Source organism: Lampris incognitus, chromosome 17 (assembly GCF_029633865.1).
Source record: "Lampris incognitus isolate fLamInc1 chromosome 17, fLamInc1.hap2, whole genome shotgun sequence".
Classification (NCBI taxonomy): Eukaryota; Metazoa; Chordata; class Actinopteri; order Lampriformes; family Lampridae; genus Lampris; species Lampris incognitus.
In genome coordinates this window covers 44863116-44877465 of record NC_079227.1, presented here as the reverse complement: position 1 = coordinate 44877465, position 14350 = coordinate 44863116, and positions in this window count along the sequence as shown.

Below are 14350 nucleotides of genomic sequence, written 5' to 3'. Positions count from 1 at the left end.
GAGTGTTTGCACACATGTACAAACAGGCATGTTTAAACTATAACGTTTTTAGTGAAATCATGTTTCTCTCGAGGAGAAAACGCGTTTAAAGCCATAAAAAGATCTCACTGTGTTTTGGCATTGACCAAGCTACCAACCACCTAAAAAATGATCAGAACTGGAGAAATTACACATTGACATTGGGTGAAATCATGTGACTCTTAAGGACGTGTTGCAGACTTGTTGAATAGATTCATTTTTCTTGTTTTGTTTGTTTTTGATGAAATTGTGCTTTTCTCGTCGAGAAAAGGCGTTTAACGCGATAAAAAGGTTTAGTGCGTTAGGAATACGGGCTACCTTACCAAAAGTACAAATGTGAACCAAATAAGGCCGGAAGTCGTTTTTATTGCTTAAAACACGATTTCTCGACCAGAAAATGCTTTTTCAAAAAAGCCATGTTCCCATGGCGAGAGACTCGTTTTCTGTGAGAAAATGCATTAAAAGGAGGGATTTCATCAGAAACACTATAAATACATATTGTACTTGTCTGAAAACGCACAGAACCTTGAAATAGAAGGTTTCTCACCAAAAAACACATTGGTGAAACCCCTATCTTAAGGCTCTGAGTGTTTGCACACATGTACAAACAGGCATGTTTAAACTATAACGTTTTTAGTGAAATCATGTTTCTCTCGAGGAGAAAACGCGTTTAAAGCCATAAAAAGATCTCACTGTGTTTTGGCATTGACCAAGCTACCAACAACCTAAAAAATGATCAGAACTGGAGAAATTACACATTGACATTGGGTGAAATCATGTAACTCTCAAGGACGTGTTGCAGACTTGTTGAATAGATTCATTTTTCTTGTTTTGTTTGTTTTTGATGAAATTGTGCTTTTCTCGTCGAGAAAAGGCGTTTAACGCGATAAAAAGGTTTAGTGCGTTATGAATACGGGCTAGCTTACCAAAAGTACAAATGTGAACCAAATAAGGCCGGGAGTCGTTTTTATTGCTTAAAACACGATTTCTCGACCAGAATATGCTTTTTCAAAAAAGCCATGTTCCCATGGCGAGAGACTCGTTTTCTGTGAGAAAATGCATTAAAAGGAGGGATTTCATCAGAAACACTGTAAATACATATTGTACTTGTCTGAAAACGCACAGAACCTTGAAATAGAAGGTTTCTCACCAAAAAACACATTGGTGAAACCCCTATCTTAAGGCTCTGAGTGTTTGCACACATGTACAAACAGGCATGTTTAAACTATAACGTTTTTAGTGAAATCATGTTTCTCTCGAGGAGAAAACGTGTTTAAAGTCATAAAAAGATCTCACTGTGTTTTGGCATTGACCAAGCTACCAACCACCTAAAAAATGATCAGAACTGGAGAAATTACACATTGACATTGGGTGAAATCATGTGACTCTTAAGGACGTGTTGCAGACTTGTTGAATAGATTCATTTTTCTTGTTTTGTTTGTTTTTGATGAAATTGTGCTTTTCTCGTCGAGAAAAGGCGTTTAACGCGATAAAAAGGTTTAGTGCGTTATGAATACGGGCTACCTTACCAAAAGTACAAATGTGAACCAAATAAGGCCGGGAGTCGTTTTTATTGCTTAAAACACGATTTCTCGACCAGAATATGCTTTTTCAAAAAAGCCATGTTCCCATGGCGAGAGACTCGTTTTCTGTAAGAAAATGCATTAAAAGGAGGGATTTCATCAGAAACACTATAAATACATATTATACTTGTCTGAAAACGCACAGAACCTTGAAATAGAAGGTTTCTCACCAAAAAACACATTGGTGAAACCCCTATCTTAAGGCTCTGAGTGTTTGCACACATGTACAAACAGGCATGTTTAAACTATAACGTTTTTAGTGAAATCATGTTTCTCTCGAGGAGAAAACGCGTTTAAAGCCATAAAAAGATCTCACTGTGTTTTGGCATTGACCAAGCTACCAACCACCTAAAAAATGATCAGAACTGGAGAAATTACACATTGACATTGGGTGAAATCATGTAACTCTTAAGGACGTGTTGCAGACTTGTTGAATAGATTCATTTTTCTTGTTTTGTTTGTTTTTGATGAAATTGCTTTTCTCGTCGAGAAAAGGCGTTTAACGCGACAAAAGTTTTAGTGCGTTATGAATACGGGCTAGCTTACCAAAAGTAGAAATGTGAACTAAATAAGGCCGGGAGTCGTTTTTATTGCTTAAAACACGATTTCTCGACCAGAATATGCTTTTTCAAAAAAGCCATGTTCCCATGGCGAGAGACTCGTTTTCTGTGAGAAAATGCATTAAAAGGAGGGATTTCATCAGAAACACTATAAATACATATTGTACTTGTCTGAAAACGCACAAAACCTTGAAATAGAAGGTTTCTCACCAAAAAACACATTGGTGAAACCCCTATCTTAAGGCTCTGAGTGTTTGCACACATGTACAAACAGGCATGTTTAAACTATAACGTTTTTAGTGAAATCTTGTTTCTCTCGAGGAGAAAACGCGTTTAAAGCCATAAAAAGATCTCACTGTGTTTTGGCATTGACCAAGCTACCAACAACCTAAAAAATGATCAGAACTGGAGAAATTACACATTGACATTGGGTGAAATCATGTAACTCTTAAGGACGTGTTGCAGACTTGTTGAATAGATTCATTTTTCTTGTTTTGTTTGTTTTTGATGAAATTGTGCTCTTCTCGTCGCGAAAAGGCGTTTAACGCGATAAAAAGGTTTAGTGCGTTATGAATACGGGCTAGCTTACCAAAAGTTCAAATGTGAACTAAATAAGGCCGGGAGTCGTTTTTATTGCTTAAAACACGATTTCTCGACCAGAAAATGCTTTTTCAAAAAAGCCATGTTCCCATGGCGAGAGACTCGTTTTCTGTGAGAAAATGCATTAAAAGGAGGGATTTCATCAGAAACACTATAAATACATATTGTACTTGTCTGAAAACGCACAGAACCTTGAAATAGAAGGTTTCTCACCAAAAAACACATTGGTGAAACCCCTATCTTAAGGCTCTGAGTGTTTGCACACATGTACAAACAGGCATGTTTAAACTATAACGTTTTTAGTGAAATCATGTTTCTCTCGAGGAGAAAACGCGTTTAAAGCCATAAAAAGATCTCACTGTGTTTTGGCATTGACCAAGCTACCAACCACCTAAAAAATGATCAGAACTGGAGAAATTACACATTGACATTGGGTGAAATCATGTGACTCTTAAGGACGTGTTGCAGACTTGTTGAATAGATTCATTTTTCTTGTTTTGTTTGTTTTTGATGAAATTGTGCTTTTCTCGTCGAGAAAAGGCGTTTAACGCGATAAAAAGGTTTAGTGCGTTATGAATACGGGCTACCTTACCAAAAGTACAAATGTGAACCAAATAAGGCCGGGAGTCGTTTTTATTGCTTAAAACACGATTTCTCGACCAGAATATGCTTTTTCAAAAAAGCCATGTTCCCATGGCGAGAGACTCGTTTTCTGTGAGAAAATGCATTAAAAGGAGGGATTTCATCAGAAACACTATAAATACATATTATACTTGTCTGAAAACGCACAGAACCTTGAAATAGAAGGTTTCTCACCAAAAAACACATTGGTGAAACCCCTATCTTAAGGCTCTGAGTGTTTGCACACATGTACAAACAGGCATGTTTAAACTATAACGTTTTTAGTGAAATCATGTTTCTCTCGAGGAGAAAACGCGTTTAAAGCCATAAAAAGATCTCACTGTGTTTTGGCATTGACCAAGCTACCAACCACCTAAAAAATGATCAGAACTGGAGAAATTACACATTGACATTGGTTGAAATCATGTAACTCTTAAGGACGTGTTGCAGACTTGTTGAATAGATTCATTTTTCTTGTTTTGTTTGTTTTTGATGAAATTGTGCTTTTCTCGTCGAGAAAAGGCGTTTAACGCGATAAAAAGGTTTAGTGCGTTAGGAATACGGGCTACCTTACCAAAAGTACAAATGTGAACCAAATAAGGCCGGGAGTCGTTTTTATTGCTTAAAACACGATTTCTCGACCAGAAAATGCTTTTTCAAAAAAGCCATGTTCCCATGGCGAGAGACTCGTTTTCTGTGAGAAAATGCATTAAAAGGAGGGATTTCATCAGAAACACTATAAATACATATTGTACTTGTCTGAAAACGCACAGAACCTTGAAATAGAAGGTTTCTCACCAAAAAACACATTGGTGAAACCCCTATCTTAAGGCTCTGAGTGTTTGCACACATGTACAAACAGGCATGTTTAAACTATAACGTTTTTAGTGAAATCATGTTTCTCTCGAGGAGAAAACGCGTTTAAAGCCATAAAAAGATCTCACTGTGTTTTGGCATTGACCAAGCTACCAACAACCTAAAAAATGATCAGAACTGGAGAAATTACACATTGACATTGGGTGAAATCATGTAACTCTCAAGGACGTGTTGCAGACTTGTTGAATAGATTCATTTTTCTTGTTTTGTTTGTTTTTGATGAAATTGTGCTTTTCTCGTCGAGAAAAGGCGTTTAACGCGATAAAAAGGTTTAGTGCGTTATGAATACGGGCTAGCTTACCAAAAGTACAAATGTGAACCAAATAAGGCCGGGAGTCGTTTTTATTGCTTAAAACACGATTTCTCGACCAGAATATGCTTTTTCAAAAAAGCCATGTTCCCATGGCGAGAGACTCGTTTTCTGTGAGAAAATGCATTAAAAGGAGGGATTTCATCAGAAACACTATAAATACATATTGTACTTGTCTGAAAACGCACAGAACCTTGAAATAGAAGGTTTCTCACCAAAAAACACATTGGTGAAACCCCTATCTTAAGGCTCTGAGTGTTTGCACACATGTACAAACAGGCATGTTTAAACTATAACGTTTTTAGTGAAATCATGTTTCTCTCGAGGAGAAAACGCGTTTAAAGCCATAAAAAGATCTCACTGTGTTTTGGCATTGACCAAGCTACCAACCACCTAAAAAATGATCAGAACTGGAGAAATTACACATTGACATTGGGTGAAATCATGTAACTCTTAAGGACGTGTTGCAGACTTGTTGAATAGATTCATTTTTCTTGTTTTGTTTGTTTTTGATGAAATTGTGCTTTTCTCGTCGAGAAAAGGCGTTTAACGCGATAAAAAGGTTTAGTGCGTTATGAATACGGGCTAGCTTACCAAAAGTACAAATGTGAACCAAATAAGGCCGGGAGTCGTTTTTATTGCTTAAAACACGATTTCTCGACCAGAATATGCTTTTTCAAAAAAGCCATGTTCCCATGGCGAGAGACTCGTTTTCTGTGAGAAAATGCATTAAAAGGAGGGATTTCATCAGAAACACTATAAATACATATTGTACTTGTCTGAAAACGCACAGAACCTTGAAATAGAAGGTTTCTCACCAAAAAACACATTGGTGAAACCCCTATCTTAAGGCTCTGAGTGTTTGCACACATGTACAAACAGGCATGTTTAAACTATAACGTTTTTAGTGAAATCATGTTTCTCTCGAGGAGAAAACGCGTTTAAAGCCATAAAAAGATCTCACTGTGTTTTGGCATTGACCAAGCTACCAACCACCTAAAAAATGATCAGAACTGGAGAAATTACACATTGACATTGGGTGAAATCATGTAACTCTTAAGGACGTGTTGCAGACTTGTTGAATAGATTCATTTTTCTTGTTTTGTTTGTTTTTGATGAAATTGTGCTCTTCTCGTCGCGAAAAGGCGTTTAACGCGATAAAAAGGTTTAGTGCGTTATGAATACGGGCTAGCTTACCAAAAGTACAAATGTGAACTAAATAAGGCCGGGAGTCGTTTTTATTGCTTAAAACACGATTTCTCGACCAGAAAATGCTTTTTCAAAAAAGCCATGTTCCCATGGCGAGAGACTCGTTTTCTGTGAGAAAATGCATTAAAAGGAGGGATTTCATCAGAAACACTATAAATACATATTGTACTTGTCTGAAAACGCACAGAACCTTGAAATAGAAGGTTTCTCACCAAAAAACACATTGGTGAAACCCCTATCTTAAGGCTCTGAGTGTTTGCACACATGTACAAACAGGCATGTTTAAACTATAACGTTTTTAGTGAAATCATGTTTCTCTCGAGGAGAAAACGCGTTTAAAGCCATAAAAAGATCTCACTGTGTTTTGGCATTGACCAAGCTACCAACCACCTAAAAAATGATCAAAACTGGAGAAATTACACATTGACATTGGGTGAAATCATGTAACTCTTAAGGACGTGTTGCAGACTTGTTGAATAGATTCATTTTTCTTGTTTTGTTTGTTTTTGATGAAATTGTGCTTTTCTCGTCGAGAAAAGGCGTTTAACGCGATAAAAAGGTTTAGTGCGTTATGAATACGGGCTAGCTTACCAAAAGTACAAATGTGAACCAAATAAGGCCGGGAGTCGTTTTTATTGCTTAAAACACGATTTCTCGACCAGAATATGCTTTTTCAAAAAAGCCATGTTCCCATGGCGAGAGACTCGTTTTCTGTGAGAAAATGCATTAAAAGGAGGGATTTCATCAGAAACACTATAAATACATATTGTACTTGTCTGAAAACGCACAGAACCTTGAAATAGAAGGTTTCTCAACAAAAAAACACAATGGTGAAACCCCTATCTTAAGGCTCTGAGTGTTTGCACACATGTACAAACAGGCATGTTTAAACTATAACGTTTTTAGTGAAATCATGTTTCTCTCGAGGAGAAAACGCGTTTAAAGCCATAAAAAGATCTCACTGTGTTTTGGCATTGACCAAGCTACCAACCACCTAAAAAATGATCAGAACTGGAGAAATTACACATTGACATTGGGTGAAATCATGTGACTCTTAAGGACGTGTTGCAGACTTGTTGAATAGATTCATTTTTCTTGTTTTGTTTGTTTTTGATGAAATTGTGCTTTTCTCGTCGAGAAAAGGCGTTTAACGCGATAAAAAGGTTTAGTGCGTTATGAATACGGAATAGCTTACCAAAAGTACAAATGTGAACCAAATAAGGCCTGGAGTCGTTTTTATTGCTTAAAACACGATTTCTCGACCAGAATATGCTTTTTCAAAAAAGCCATGTTCCCATGGCGAGAGACTCGTTTTCTGTGAGAAAATGCATTAAAAGGAGGGATTTCATCAGAAACACTATAAATACATATTGTACTTGTCTGAAAACGCACAGAACCTTGAAATAGAAGGTTTCTCACCAAAAAACACAATGGTGAAACCCCTATCTTAAGGCTCTGAGTGTTTGCACACATGTACAAACAGGCATGTTTAAACTATAACGTTTTTAGTGAAATCATGTTTCTCTCGAGGAGAAAACGCGTTTAAAGCCATAAAAAGATCTCACTGTGTTTTGGCATTGACCAAGCTACCAACCACCTAAAAAATGATCAGAACTGGAGAAATTACACATTGACATTGGGTGAAATCATGTGACTCTTAAGGACGTGTTGCAGACTTGTTGAATAGATTCATTTTTCTTGTTTTGTTTGTTTTTGATGAAATTGTGCTTTTCTCGTCGAGAAAAGGCGTTTAACGCGATAAAAAGGTTTAGTGCGTTATGAATACGGGCTAGCTTACCAAAAGTACAAATGTGAACCAAATAAGGCCGGGAGTCGTTTTTATTGCTTAAAACACGATTTCTCGACCAGAATATGCTTTTTCAAAAAAGCCATGTTCCCATGGCGAGAGACTCGTTTTCTGTGAGAAAATGCATTAAAAGGAGGGATTTCATCAGAAACACTATAAATACATATTGTACTTGTCTGAAAACGCACAGAACCTTGAAATAGAAGGTTTCTCACCAAAAAACACATTGGTGAAACCCCTATCTTAAGGCTCTGAGTGTTTGCACACATGTACAAACAGGCATGTTTAAACTATAACGTTTTTAGTGAAATCATGTTTCTCTCGAGGAGAAAACGCGTTTAAAGCCATAAAAAGATCTCACTGTGTTTTGGCATTGACCAAGCTACCAACCACCTAAAAAATGATCAGAACTGGAGAAATTACACATTGACATTGGGTGAAATCATGTAACTCTTAAGGACGTGTTGCAGACTTGTTGAATAGATTCATTTTTCTTGTTTTGTTTGTTTTTGATGAAATTGTGCTTTTCTCGTCGAGAAAAGGCGTTTAACGCGATAAAAAGGTTTAGTGCGTTATGAATACGGGCTAGCTTACCAAAAGTACAAATGTGAACCAAATAAGGCCGGGAGTCGTTTTTATTGCTTAAAACACGATTTCTCGACCAGAATATGCTTTTTCAAAAAAGCCATGTTCCCATGGCGAGAGACTCGTTTTCTGTGAGAAAATGCATTAAAAGGAGGGATTTCATCAGAAACACTATAAATACATATTGTACTTGTCTGAAAACGCACAGAACCTTGAAATAGAAGGTTTCTCACCAAAAAACACATTGGTGAAACCCCTATCTTAAGGCTCTGAGTGTTTGCACACATGTACAAACAGGCATGTTTAAACTATAACGTTTTTAGTGAAATCATGTTTCTCTCGAGGAGAAAACGCGTTTAAAGCCATAAAAAGATCTCACTGTGTTTTGGCATTGACCAAGCTACCAACCACCTAAAAAATGAGCAGAACTGGAGAAATTACACATTGACATTGGGTGAAATCATGTAACTCTTAAGGACGTGTTGCAGACTTGTTGAATAGATTCATTTTTCTTGTTTTGTTTGTTTTTGATGAAATTGTGCTTTTCTCGTCGAGAAAAGGCGTTTAACGCGATAAAAAGGTTTAGTGCGTTATGAATACGGGCTAGCTTACCAAAAGTACAAATGTGAACCAAATAAGGCCGGGAGTCGTTTTTATTGCTTAAAACACGATTTCTCGACCAGAAAATGCTTTTTCAAAAAAGCCATGTTCCCATGGCGAGAGACTCGTTTTCTGTGAGAAAATGCATTAAAAGGAGGGATTTCATCAGAAACACTATAAATACATATTGTACTTGTCTGAAAACGCACAGAACCTTGAAATAGAAGGTTTCTCACCAAAAAACACATTGGTGAAACCCCTATCTTAAGGCTCTGAGTGTTTGCACACATGTACAAACAGGCATGTTTAAACTATAACGTTTTTAGTGAAATCATGTTTCTCTCGAGGAGAAAACGCGTTTAAAGCCATAAAAAGATCTCACTGTGTTTTGGCATTGACCAAGCTACCAACAACCTAAAAAATGATCAGAACTGGAGAAATTACACATTGACATTGGGTGAAATCATGTAACTCTTAAGGACGTGTTGCAGACTTGTTGAATAGATTCATTTTTCTTGTTTTGTTTGTTTTTGATGAAATTGTGCTCTTCTCGTCGCGAAAAGGCGTTTAACGCGATAAAAAGGTTTAGTGCGTTATGAATACGGGCTAGCTTACCAAAAGTACAAATGTGAACTAAATAAGGCCGGGAGTCGTTTTTATTGCTTAAAACACGATTTCTCGACCAGAAAATGCTTTTTCAAAAAAGCCATGTTCCCATGGCGAGAGACTCGTTTTCTGTGAGAAAATGCATTAAAAGGAGGGATTTCATCAGAAACACTATAAATACATATTGTACTTGTCTGAAAACGCACAGAACCTTGAAATAGAAGGTTTCTCACCAAAAAACACATTGGTGAAACCCCTATCTTAAGGCTCTGAGTGTTTGCACACATGTACAAACAGGCATGTTTAAACTATAACGTTTTTAGTGAAATCATGTTTCTCTCGAGGAGAAAACGCGTTTAAAGCCATAAAAAGATCTCACTGTGTTTTGGCATTGACCAAGCTACCAACCACCTAAAAAATGATCAAAACTGGAGAAATTACACATTGACATTGGGTGAAATCATGTAACTCTTAAGGACGTGTTGCAGACTTGTTGAATAGATTCATTTTTCTTGTTTTGTTTGTTTTTGATGAAATTGTGCTTTTCTCGTCGAGAAAAGGCGTTTAACGCGATAAAAAGGTTTAGTGCGTTATGAATACGGGCTAGCTTACCAAAAGTACAAATGTGAACCAAATAAGGCCGGGAGTCGTTTTTATTGCTTAAAACACGATTTCTCGACCAGAATATGCTTTTTCAAAAAAGCCATGTTCCCATGGCGAGAGACTCGTTTTCTGTGAGAAAATGCATTAAAAGGAGGGATTTCATCAGAAACACTATAAATACATATTGTACTTGTCTGAAAACGCACAGAACCTTGAAATAGAAGGTTTCTCAACAAAAAACACAATGGTGAAACCCCTATCTTAAGGCTCTGAGTGTTTGCACACATGTACAAACAGGCATGTTTAAACTATAACGTTTTTAGTGAAATCATGTTTCTCTCGAGGAGAAAACGCGTTTAAAGCCATAAAAAGATCTCACTGTGTTTTGGCATTGACCAAGCTACCAACCACCTAAAAAATGATCAGAACTGGAGAAATTACACATTGACATTGGGTGAAATCATGTGACTCTTAAGGACGTGTTGCAGACTTGTTGAATAGATTCATTTTTCTTGTTTTGTTTGTTTTTGATGAAATTGTGCTTTTCTCGTCGAGAAAAGGCGTTTAACGCGATAAAAAGGTTTAGTGCGTTATGAATACGGAATAGCTTACCAAAAGTACAAATGTGAACCAAATAAGGCCTGGAGTCGTTTTTATTGCTTAAAACACGATTTCTCGACCAGAATATGCTTTTTCAAAAAAGCCATGTTCCCATGGCGAGAGACTCGTTTTCTGTGAGAAAATGCATTAAAAGGAGGGATTTCATCAGAAACACTATAAATACATATTGTACTTGTCTGAAAACGCACAGAACCTTGAAATAGAAGGTTTCTCACCAAAAAACACATTGGTGAAACCCCTATCTTAAGGCTCTGAGTGTTTGCACACATGTACAAACAGGCATGTTTAAACTATAACGTTTTTAGTGAAATCATGTTTCTCTCGAGGAGAAAACGCGTTTAAAGCCATAAAAAGATCTCACTGTGTTTTGGCATTGACCAAGCTACCAACAACCTAAAAAATGATCAGAACTGGAGAAATTACACATTGACATTGGGTGAAATCATGTAACTCTTAAGGACGTGTTGCAGACTTGTTGAATAGATTCATTTTTCTTGTTTTGTTTGTTTTTGATGAAATTGTGCTCTTCTCGTCGCGAAAAGGCGTTTAACGCGATAAAAAGGTTTAGTGCGTTATGAATACGGGCTAGCTTACCAAAAGTACAAATGTGAACTAAATAAGGCCGGGAGTCGTTTTTATTGCTTAAAACACGATTTCTCGACCAGAAAATGCTTTTTCAAAAAAGCCATGTTCCCATGGCGAGAGACTCGTTTTCTGTGAGAAAATGCATTAAAAGGAGGGATTTCATCAGAAACACTATAAATACATATTGTACTTGTCTGAAAACGCACAGAACCTTGAAATAGAAGGTTTCTCAACAAAAAACACATTGGTGAAACCCCTATCTTAAGGCTCTGAGTGTTTGCACACATGTACAAACAGGCATGTTTAAACTATAACGTTTTTAGTGAAATCATGTTTCTCTCGAGGAGAAAACGCGTTTAAAGCCATAAAAAGATCTCACTGTGTTTTGGCATTGACCAAGCTACCAACCACCTAAAAAAATGATCAAAACTGGAGAAATTACACATTGACATTGGGTGAAATCATGTAACTCTTAAGGACGTGTTGCAGACTTGTTGAATAGATTCATTTTTCTTGTTTTGTTTGTTTTTGATGAAATTGTGCTTTTCTCGTCGAGAAAAGGCGTTTAACGCGATAAAAAGGTTTAGTGCGTTATGAATACGGGCTAGCTTACCAAAAGTACAAATGTGAACCAAATAAGGCCGGGAGTCGTTTTTATTGCTTAAAACACGATTTCTCGACCAGAATATGCTTTTTCAAAAAAGCCATGTTCCCATGGCGAGAGACTCGTTTTCTGTGAGAAAATGCATTAAAAGGAGGGATTTCATCAGAAACACTATAAATACATATTGTACTTGTCTGAAAACGCACAGAACCTTGAAATAGAAGGTTTCTCAACAAAAAAACACAATGGTGAAACCCCTATCTTAAGGCTCTGAGTGTTTGCACACATGTACAAACAGGCATGTTTAAACTATAACGTTTTTAGTGAAATCATGTTTCTCTCGAGGAGAAAACGCGTTTAAAGCCATAAAAAGATCTCACTGTGTTTTGGCATTGACCAAGCTACCAACCACCTAAAAAATGATCAGAACTGGAGAAATTACACATTGACATTGGGTGAAATCATGTGACTCTTAAGGACGTGTTGCAGACTTGTTGAATAGATTCATTTTTCTTGTTTTGTTTGTTTTTGATGAAATTGTGCTTTTCTCGTCGAGAAAAGGCGTTTAACGCGATAAAAAGGTTTAGTGCGTTATGAATACGGAATAGCTTACCAAAAGTACAAATGTGAACCAAATAAGGCCTGGAGTCGTTTTTATTGCTTAAAACACGATTTCTCGACCAGAATATGCTTTTTCAAAAAAGCCATGTTCCCATGGCGAGAGACTCGTTTTCTGTGAGAAAATGCATTAAAAGGAGGGATTTCATCAGAAACACTATAAATACATATTGTACTTGTCTGAAAACGCACAGAACCTTGAAATAGAAGGTTTCTCACCAAAAAACACATTGGTGAAACCCCTATCTTAAGGCTCTGAGTGTTTGCACACATGTACAAACAGGCATGTTTAAACTATAACGTTTTTAGTGAAATCATGTTTCTCTCGAGGAGAAAACGCGTTTAAAGCCATAAAAAGATCTCACTGTGTTTTGGCATTGACCAAGCTACCAACCACCTAAAAAATGATCAGAACTGGAGAAATTACACATTGACATTGGGTGAAATCATGTAACTCTTAAGGACGTGTTGCAGACTTGTTGAATAGATTCATTTTTCTTGTTTTGTTTGTTTTTGATGAAATTGTGCTTTTCTTGTCGAGAAAAGGCGTTTAACGCGATAAAAAGGTTTAGTGCGTTATGAATACGGGCTAGCTTACCAAAAGTACAAATGTGAACCAAATAAGGCCGGGAGTCGTTTTTATTGCTTAAAACACGATTTCTCGACCAGAATATGCTTTTTCAAAAAAGCCATGTTCCCATGGCGAGAGACTCGTTTTCTGTGAGAAAATGCATTAAAAGGAGGGATTTCATCAGAAACACTATAAATACATATTGTACTTGTCTGAAAACGCACAGAACCTTGAAATAGAAGGTTTCTCACCAAAAAACACATTGGTGAAACCCCTATCTTAAGGCTCTGAGTGTTTGCACACATGTACAAACAGGCATGTTTAAACTATAACGTTTTTAGTGAAATCATGTTTCTCTCGAGGAGAAAACGCGTTTAAAGCCATAAAAAGATCTCACTGTGTTTTGGCATTGACCAAGCTACCAACCACCTAAAAAATGATCAGAACTGGAGAAATTACACATTGACATTGGGTGAAATCATGTAACTCTTAAGGACGTGTTGCAGACTTGTTGAATAGATTCATTTTTCTTGTTTTGTTTGTTTTTGATGAAATTGTGCTTTTCTTGTCGAGAAAAGGCGTTTAACGCGATAAAAAGGTTTAGTGCGTTATGAATACGGGCTAGCTTACCAAAAGTACAAATGTGAACCAAATAAGGCCGGGAGTCGTTTTTATTGCTTAAAACACGATTTCTCGACCAGAATATGCTTTTTCAAAAAAGCCATGTTCCCATGGCGAGAGACTCGTTTTCTGTGAGAAAATGCATTAAAAGGAGGGATTTCATCAGAAACACTATAAATACATATTGTACTTGTCTGAAAACGCACAGAACCTTGAAATAGAAGGTTTCTCACCAAAAAACACATTGGTGAAACCCCTATCTTAAGGCTCTGAGTGTTTGCACACATGTACAAACAGGCATGTTTAAACTATAACGTTTTTAGTGAAATCATGTTTCTCTCGAGGAGAAAACGCGTTTAAAGCCATAAAAAGATCTCACTGTGTTTTGGCATTGACCAAGCTACCAACCACCTAAAAAATGATCAGAACTGGAGAAATTACACATTGACATTGGGTGAAATCATGTAACTCTTAAGGACGTGTTGCAGACTTGTTGAATAGATTCATTTTTCTTGTTTTGTTTGTTTTTGATGAAATTGTGCTTTTCTCGTCGAGAAAAGGCGTTTAACGCGATAAAAAGGTTTAGTGCGTTATGAATACGGGCTAGCTTACCAAAAGTACAAATGTGAACTAAATAAGGCCGGGAGTCGTTTTTATTGCTTAAAACACGATTTCTCGACCAGAATATGCTTTTTCAAAAAAGCCATGTTCCCATGGCGAGAGACTCGTTTTCTGTGAGAAAATGCATTAAA